Consider the following 9,368-nt stretch of genomic DNA (forward strand, 5'->3'; position numbering starts at 1 on the left):
CTCCTCATTAATCATATTTCCATGTTGCAAAACCTGTGTAAGGGTGGAACCGGATGAAAGGCAGCACTAATGTTTTTTATGGTAAAACCATTGTTTTGCATGTGTTCTGTTACTAACTAGAAATTGTGAGAATCAATGAGTCAGGGATTGGAAAGCTTTATAAAGCAAAAGAGTACTACATAAAGGTGAAGCAGGTGTGTGGCAGACTACAAAGAAGACTTTTCTAAAGGCTAGTGAAAATGAGAATGGAGACCCTCCCATTTCTCCTGTTGTTATGTGCAGCACTTTCTAGTGCTTTTCCTGCAGATACAAGGCAGACAAAAGAAGGCGGCATGCAGCTTATCCAGGTGAGGAAGGTAGACCTCTGGGGAGGAGATCTTTAGCAACTGTTGAGCATCCATTGCAGTCTCTGGAAGTATTATATAGTAGCTGAGGAGCTAGTTCTGCAAATTCCAGTAGAATGAATAACGTGATTGAGTATTTCTCGAAATAGAGGAGGCTGCATTCTATACCATGATGACAAAGGCTTCTTTAACCCTGACTCATTCTTGGTTTATATTTTTGTAGAGAACAATTAAAACTGATGATGCATTCTCTTATGTGTTGATTGCACAAATAATTAGACACCTGAGTCAGTCTATGTTTGATTTTGTAGTTAGTATAATTTTTTACAAGCTTCAAAAGCAAACACCATTGACTGTCCTAAAATGCTTTTTTTTTTCATTAGAAGTACTTGGAAAATTACTATGGCTTTAAGAAAGATGGGAAATCTTTCATTTGGAAAGTAATAGTCAAATTACCCAAAAAATAAAAGAAATGCAGGAGTTCTTTGGGCTGAAGGTGATGGGGAAACTGGATTCTGACACTTTAGACCTAGTACAGAAACGTTGCTGTGGATTCCCTGATGTAGCTGGGTTCTCCACCTTTGCAGGACAGCCAAAATGGGCAAAACAAGTTCTGACATACAGGTAATTATAGTGAAATTCTTAATGTAAAGACAGTGTGTTAAACAGCATAAGTTGTAAGAACACAGCTGGTTTTATATCTTACATTTTAAAGGATATTAAACTGCACACCAGAACTGCGTCCAGCAGATGTCAATGCAGCAATCAAGAAAGTGTTGTTTGGAGCAGTGTGACCCCACTGAAATTCATAAGAAGGACAGAGGTGATGCAGACATAATGATCTCCTTTGCAGCCAGAGGTAAAACTCTACGCAACCATTATGAGTTATTGCCAAGTTACTGCCTATATGGAGCAGTTGACCTGAAATGTTAATGATTTCTTCTCATAGATAGCATGTGCAAAGTTCAGTGTCAGGTTGAACAAGCAGACAGAAAAATACAGTTCCTGCTCAAGGTGCTATGGCTACAGTTCTTGACAATCTTTGGGGGAGGGTATAGAGGCAGCTGAAGAGAAGAAGGGAGAAAATAAATGTAATGAGCTGCCTGTAGTTCACTGGATCTATACCTAGTATATGATGCCCAATGTGTGCATAAACCACAAGAGGCTTAGGGCTTGTGGGATATACCCAGGCTCAAAGCATTATAGAGGGGGTAGCTCTAGTTACACTCCTGTGATTAGACATGTGCTTTGTGTGAGCTAAATAAGTTCTAGACAGACTCAAGGCTTATAGTTTTGGCATTGCCCTCAGGGTAGGCTTACCACCAGCCTTCCCTCTTTCATTAGCAGTCATGCACACATGCACTCTTCTAGGTGGCTCCTCTGTTTCCACCCAAACATATCCACTCATCTGGGCTACACAGAGTGTGCAGGCACCTCACGTAACCTCTATGTCCTTAAATCCTTTTCTGGAGACTACATTCAAGGGCTTACAGTCTTCCCAGGATCTTGCTTCTGCCATCAACACTTAAATTACCAGTCAGGTTCAGGTAACCACCTGATGGCTACTGTGACAGACTTTATGAAAATCTTACCTTATGAGCAAAAAAGGAAATATATTTCAACCTAATCCACATCCTCCTCTTCCCTTGCAGCAGCAGGATGTAAATGTCCACCCATTTCTTGAGGAAACCAAGATTTCACTCCTGATGCATCAGTTCAAATTTTCCTAAGTTTTTCCTGTGAAAAATAGAGCTTTTGGCAAATCTGTTTGGAAGGGGAACTTGAAAGTTTACAAAATCATCAGAACAGAGAGCTTTGTGCATGGCTGAGATCTGTTACCTCCATAACCCCCAGTCAGCTGTATATGGGACTTGCTCCTCAGGTCACAATGACTTCATCCCCTTTGATGTCCCAGGAGGGTCCGTTGCTCATGCATGTGCAACTGGCAAGGAGTTTGATGGAGATGCTCACTTCGATGAGGATGAAACCTGGACCAAAAGCACAGAGGGTAGGAAATTAAGTTCTCCAAGCCCCTCCCGAAGCAGGCTGTACATGAAATCAAGGGTGCAGTGTCTGTCTCCTCTCTTCCTTAAGAAGTGCTTAAAAATGGGGCTGATTTGAAGGAGCATTGGGCAGCTCATTTCCATAGCTATAAAAAGCATCTGAGCCCTCTGGTTTGAAAAGTCTGAACTTCCCCAGCTGAACTTCTGCCATGGACTGGGTCGAGATTTATTTGGGAGGGAGCTGAGGGACCTGGCAGCCCTCTTCTCTCCATTCCTCCAACCTGCTTGTCTCTTGCTGCACAGTTACATCACCTGCACTGGTCCAGGGTCCTTCTCCCACACTGACTTCTGCAGGATCTACAGATTATTTCCTTGTACTCTACTGTAATGATTTCATTATTTTTCTTTCTGACCAGAATTTCAGCTCCAGCTGAATTTCCCATAGCAGCTACACTTGCTTAGGCAAGAAGTTCTGAAAGCTTCTGACCTACGTTACGTCCTTCATGTTTTCAGGACAAATGAAAAGACACAGCTCTCCTACTATGTGTTTTGTTTGTTGTTTTCAGGTACAAACCTGTTGTATGTTGCTGCCCATGAGTTTGGCCATTCACTGGAACTTCTCCATGCCAAAGACCTCAATGCTCTGATGTACCCAGTTTATAGGAAATTTGACCCTTCAGTATTGCCTCTTCATCAGGATGATATTAATGGCATTCAGTACCTCTATGGTAATTCACAATTATTAATCAATTAGTGCTTATAATTTCAAAGACTTTGGAATACCTTTCAAGTGACATTTTTGTGTACTGGATATACCTGAATGAGTTCTCACTTTAATTTCTTCCATAAACTGCTTCTTTTAGGACCATCTTCTAACACACACAATGACCAAAGGGAATCTACTGAGATAAAAGACCCAGCTGAGTCAAAAGATCCTGCACTGCCAAACACCTGTGGCCCCAATTTAACTTTTGATGCTGTCATCACTTTCCATGGAGAAATAATGTTCTTTAAAGACAAGTAAGTCAGCTTTTTGAAAGTAAAATAGCTGGCTATCATCAACAGCATGGAGAAATAACTTTACGCAGAGTATCAGCCATTCTAGGCAGGAAGGAGAGACAGGAAATCAGGATAAGAGTTGGGAGGCAAAAACAAAAAGGGTGGTGGAGAAATGAGAAGAGAGAAGTGTAAGAAACAAGGCATGCTTTGAATACGATGGGTAAAGATGGCTCCTCTGAAAACACAGGTTGTTTTCACTTTAGGCTGTAAGCAAGTCCCAAGTATTTGGCATCTGGGAGAATTCAGCTTTGGCAAAAGTCACCACCAGCCCTGGGGTACTTGGCACTTTCATTGCTGTCCTTGCTTTGTGAGAGCTGAGGATTTACCAGTCCTGACACAATACCTGCTTGAAGGGCCCCTGCAGTGGTGATTTAGTATAATAATAAAAGGAAAAGTTAATTGATTCAGTGCTAAACTCAGACAAACTGTCCCTTTCCAGGGCATGACAGCCCAAAGTCTTGAGGAGAAGGGTAAAAGATCTGATTCCCCTCCTTTTCATGTGGTAGGGTTGTGCTTCCCTTGGTTCAGACCCTCCCCAAAATCAACATTGAAGTGAGTTTTGACTGAGAGTTTGAAGTCCACAAAGCCAGTAAAGTGTTATTTTGCAGAAGATCCTCACGCACACCAACCATTTCTCTAAGCCAGTATTGGTAACCCCAGGGTGGGGTTTAATCCCCAAAATCTTACCCCATACCAGCCATGTGAGCCAGGTCTCTCTAGGCTCTCTTTCTGCATAAGGGAAAATAATAACTGTTTTGATAAACCAGTTCATCTGACCTATTTTAGGTGTCTGCATCGACATGAGACGAATTCCACCATGGAAATAACTTTCTTTCCATTGACATTACAGGGAGCTTAGGGTGACTAACTCAGGGTACATGGCTGGGCTTAGTCAGATAAATCCTGCCCTGGTTGCCATGATGTGGTTTCATGCATTAGTGTCTGTGAACGTCTGATTTTATTTAAAACCTGTTCTATATTTACGTAAGGCATTTTTGGCACAAACATCCTGCAGTCAGAACAGCCGATTTTAATTTTGTATCTTCCTTCTGGCCACGGCTGCCACCTGGAGTTGATGCTGCATATGAAATTCCTGAAAAAGATGAAACTGTCATTTTTAAAGGTAAAATGTTGTCCTTTTATTTCCCTATGTTGTCTTTCCAAGTACCCTGGCTTAAAAAATGCTTAAGCTCTTTCTGTAGGATTCCACAAGCTTTAATTTAGTCCAATAAATTAGTGTATTTCAATCACAGAGATAACAAAAATATTATCCAAGATAAGGAACACGTATCTTATTTTTTAATGTCAATATAGAAAAGTTTTCCTGCCAAAATAAATGTCATTATTTTCCTTTTTTTCTGGAAAATTATTTATTGAATTTTAAAATGATAACACATGCTTCTTCCTAGCTTGTGGAAAACTAACATGAGTATGAAGGAAGACTGACATTTCAGTTTTCATAAAATGTGGTGTGAAGAACTGTTCTTGCATTTATTTTTTGACTCTAGAACTAGTATGTAGAAAGTTTTCAAGTAACCATTATTTTCTCTCTGCTTTTTTTCCATTAAAAGATTAGCTTTCATGAAAAGGACTGGGTCATTCCTAGAAGAAGATTCTGATAACATGTTTTCGTCAACTTTTCTTGACAGGGAATAAATTCTGGGTTGTGGGAGGAGAGACCATACTTCCTGGATACCCCCAAAAAGTCTACACCCTGGGCTTTTCAAAGGATGTTACCAAAACTGATGCTGCTTTTTATGGTGGAAATGAGGGGAAAACATATTACTTCATAGCGGACAAATTTGGGAGGTAATATTTCCTGTGCTACTTTCCCAAACAGGAGCAAACATAATCACATGATCAATATCCTGTCATGATTTAGGATGCATTAGTCACAACTTTGGTAATCTTTTTCAGTGTCACAACTGGCTATGGAAAAATATTTGAAAGTGTGCTTTCAAATTTGAAACAGTTCTTTTAGCTTTCCTTTTAATTAATTTAATTATTTAACAGTTCTTTTGTTTGTTTTTTTCTTTTTTTTTTTTGTTTCATTTTTGTTTATTTATTTTCATTTAACTGCCTTGGGGAAAAAAGCCATCCTACAGCTCCACAAGTCAGCTCAGCAAATCAGTCAGAACCTCACTATTAATATCAAAAATGTTTCTGTGGGGTAAGAAGGAGTATCCCACCCTTTTTCCAGTTACTGACAGAGAGTTTCATAAAGTTGCTGATAAATGCCATGTACTGCAAAGAGTTATCTATCTGCTGTGCATGGTTATTACTTCCTCTTTTCAAAACAATCCCTACTGCTCAGGTTTGTGTTACAGGACATATATTTCTAACAACTGAAGGAGGTGCCCCTGTGGCAGAAGCAGTAGATAACATGAACTTTTGCACATGAATGACACAACTTCTCTCTTTCCTGCCACCACAATGCCAAGTCCTTGTACATAGAGAGATCATCCTGGAGTAACTATTCAGCCACATAATTGTAGTTTAAGCAGAAGATCAGGCTTTCACATTTTGTTCAAACTTTCATAACTTGAAGGACTTCAGCTGTTTTTCTGATCATTAAATCTCTTACTGAGCAAAGTTATCAGAAGTAAAATACTTTCAGAAGCCTTCTTATTCCAGCACTGATAGATAAACTGCACTTCACTAAAAATGTAACAGCCTGCTATAAGTAACTTAAGTAAAATGACTTAAAATAATTTATAGCTTCAGAAAAAATCAGATTTTTCCTGATAAACTTTTCTTACAGAGAGGGAGCATGAAAGCAATCTTTTTATAATCTTACAAATCTGACTCATGTTTGAGATGATAAGATTATCTACCTCTCCTTTAGGTACAGTCTCTTAGAAAAAATATTTAGCGGATTTATGATGATAGTTCGAATATTAGGTATTCTTAGACATATCTTGAGCTGATGTAAACAGAAGCAATTCTTTCAGTGCAGCTAACAGAGTAATAATGATTTATGGCACTTTGTGTCTGTCTCAACGCTACCTAAATGATACTGACAGTCTTCAATGAACTCAGTTACCTATTGGTAGGTAGAAGATAATGAGGTGACTTGTTTGCAGTTTTCATTGACACCAGGTTGTTTATCATTTTTCTCAGTTATGATTAAAAGAAGTCAGTCTATGGACAGGAAGTCCATACCGATAAGAGATGCAGTTCCAGGAATTAATGGGAAGATCGATGCTGTTTTTCAACATGAAAGTGAGTAACTGATCTTAATAAAATCTGTGTGAAATTCTCAGGGTCACAAGGCTGAGAGAGCTTGGACAGAGAGAATCACTTCTAAATGCTGCTCATAGCTCTCAGGATGACCAACAAGACCCTGAAATAGTCATGTAACACTCCCGTGCTTCACTTTACCCCCTTGAAAAATAGTGTTGATATACCCTTGGTGACAGCTTCACAGCTGAAAAGGCCAGCTCTAAGGGACAGATTGATATATCTGTGTTTATGTTGATGTGCACCTCACACCATGAAGAGCACCACTCAAGACAGCGACATCTCAACAACATAAGGTCTACCTGCTGTGAGCAAGGCTATCACAGCCTGGCCCTCTGACATAATACACAGGATAAATTTTAATACACAGGATAAATTTTTTGTAGGGTCACCTCATGGGATTCATTAAGTATATTATGCAGTGTGTGCATGGCTGGTTTGCTATGGAAGGTGTCCCCATGCTGCTGTGCACCATTTTGCAGAGGTTACACCTGGGAGCACATGCTGTTGGCAGTGTAAGTGTAACCAAAGTTTTTCTGAGCTCTTTCTGGATGTTATTAAAGCATACTAATCTTTACAGCTCCAATATCATAATTCATCTTTTTTTTAATCCCTTTTATTTCTTCTGTGGAAGAAAGAAATTTGAGTTTGACCCTGATAAGGGAGTTACATGCCTCCTAAAAACAAACTTCTGGTTTCCATATTAAGAAAATGAAATCTGTAATGGTGTTGGAAAGAATGTAGTGTTATTGCACTAGAAACACTTTTTTTTAAAATAAATATATGGAATGTACAAGTACTTCGGCATTAGTCAGCAAACCCTGCACAATCTGTGTTTCTGAAAATAACAGAACAGTATTTAACATACTGATGTGCATATATGCATGTAATTAGCATCAGGATTGCTAGCTTACCAAAGAACAATGCAGTTTTTACTTGATACAAAATTGTCTTGTTTTATTTTTTCCACTGTCTTCTTTTCACTCTTCATGTTGTACATCACACTACACAGAGCCCTACCAGCCAGGATTCCATGAGGAAGAGCACTTCTGTTCCTAGAGCTAGCATTGCTTTCAACCCGTTTTAGATATTTCAAAGTTAAGCCAGTAGGCTAATCAAAGCTACCACTCATAATTACGGAGAGACAGGCAGGAGCTCCAGAGAGCAATCCCTCCCAGCCTGAGGTGGGTGCCTAGGGATGGAAGTGCTCCTTTTCATTACTGACTGGAGAGGCAACCTGTTTGAGCAGTTTATGTTAGACACCTGATTATAGAAAGGTAAGCTTAAGTGTGATGAATCCTACCCTAAGGTATTCATTGATACATATGCGATGAAAGGCTCATCTCCACAAACACAGGAGCAGAGGGGCACATTGTAGGGGAGCCCCAGTCATCCCTGACCTGCCTCTGCTCCTCTCCTCTCCAGCTGTCCCAGGGGAGCCCCCATGGGCTGGGGGACACCCATCACCATGTGTCAATGGGAGAGGGTCCCCATCACCTCACAGGCTGAAGGGTCACTGCCAGGGGGACAGGGATCAGTATCCAGGGGAAGAGCATTTCAGGATTTTATAAAACTTATTAGGTCACAGTTGAAGGGAACTGTGGGAATGTGCAAAATTTATTATGGGTTGATTAGGGGAAAGACCAAAGGGAGGGAAATGGAAGGATCAAGGTAGATTGAGGTGGAACAGGTTTGGAAAAATAGAGGGATAAGTGGATGAAGGGGGCTGGTTGCATGAAAACAGGCTGCAGGTCAGTGTGCTTCTTTGGCCATGCCCTACACATTTGGTCCTGTCTTCTCAGTAAATCATATCTTATGTGTGGGTGAGCTCTTTCTACATGTGTTTGGGTGAACTTCAAGCTGAACTGGCTGCCGAGTAGGTTAAGAGGTCTGAGTACCAGCAGCTGGAGCATGGCTGCAAGCTGCAGGGACTCATACGTTACTGGGGATACAGGTGGTGTGGGGGCAGCTACTGGGAGGACTGCATGTCTGAGCCCAGCTGCTGAGGTCATCCACACTGTTTGTCTTTCCATGTCGATATTTCACCGGTGGATGGAAGTCCTCATCAGCCAGAGGGGAGGAATGGGATAGGGCCACTAGTCCTTTTCATATTTGTCCCAGTGCTCCATGTTTTCTGTCTGTGATGATCTCTGTGGCCAGCCTCATGGCCCTCTGGACCTGGGGGACAGACATGCAGCAGCTGCCAGTTCAGTACTGCTGAATAATCTCCCTGCTACTGAAGTCAGGCATCACTTTTGGTAATGTTCCACAGGGGCCCATAAGTTTTCAGATGGACAGCTAGCAAGATCTAAGGTCTTAGAGAAGGTATCTTTTTTTTATGCATGTAAAAAAATCTCGCCCAGTACCCACTGTCTCCCCCTTATGAGACAAATTCCCTAAAAAAAAACCCTGAGAAAAGATAGTTCTACTATTTAATTCCTCTTCTCCATGAATCACAGAATCACAGAATGATTGAGGTTGGTTGGACCTCTGGAGGTCATCTGGTCCAACCCCCCTGCTCAAGCAGGGCCACCTAGAGTGGGTTGCCGAGGCTCTAAGTGGCCTTTGGAGATACTACTTTTGCACATACCCAAAGAGGGAGACTCCACCACCCCACTGGGCAACCTGTGTCAGTGCTCTGTCACCCTAATAGTAAAAAAGTGTTTCCTGATGTTCAGAGGGAACCTCCTGTGTTTCAGTTTGTGCCCATTGCCTCTGGTCC

At 41.0% G+C, this 9,368-nt stretch overlaps 1 pseudogene; it reads left to right on the forward strand.

Annotated features, from left to right (window-relative positions):
* The first annotated feature begins 239 nt into the window (after positions 1 to 239).
* Positions 240 to 7,353, forward strand: LOC140650209 (stromelysin-1-like; annotated as a pseudogene).
* The last annotated feature ends 2,015 nt before the right edge of the window (positions 7,354 to 9,368 follow it).

Source organism: Ciconia boyciana, chromosome 1 (genome assembly GCF_034638445.1).
Source record: "Ciconia boyciana chromosome 1, ASM3463844v1, whole genome shotgun sequence".
Lineage (NCBI taxonomy): Eukaryota > Metazoa > Chordata > Aves > Ciconiiformes > Ciconiidae > Ciconia > Ciconia boyciana.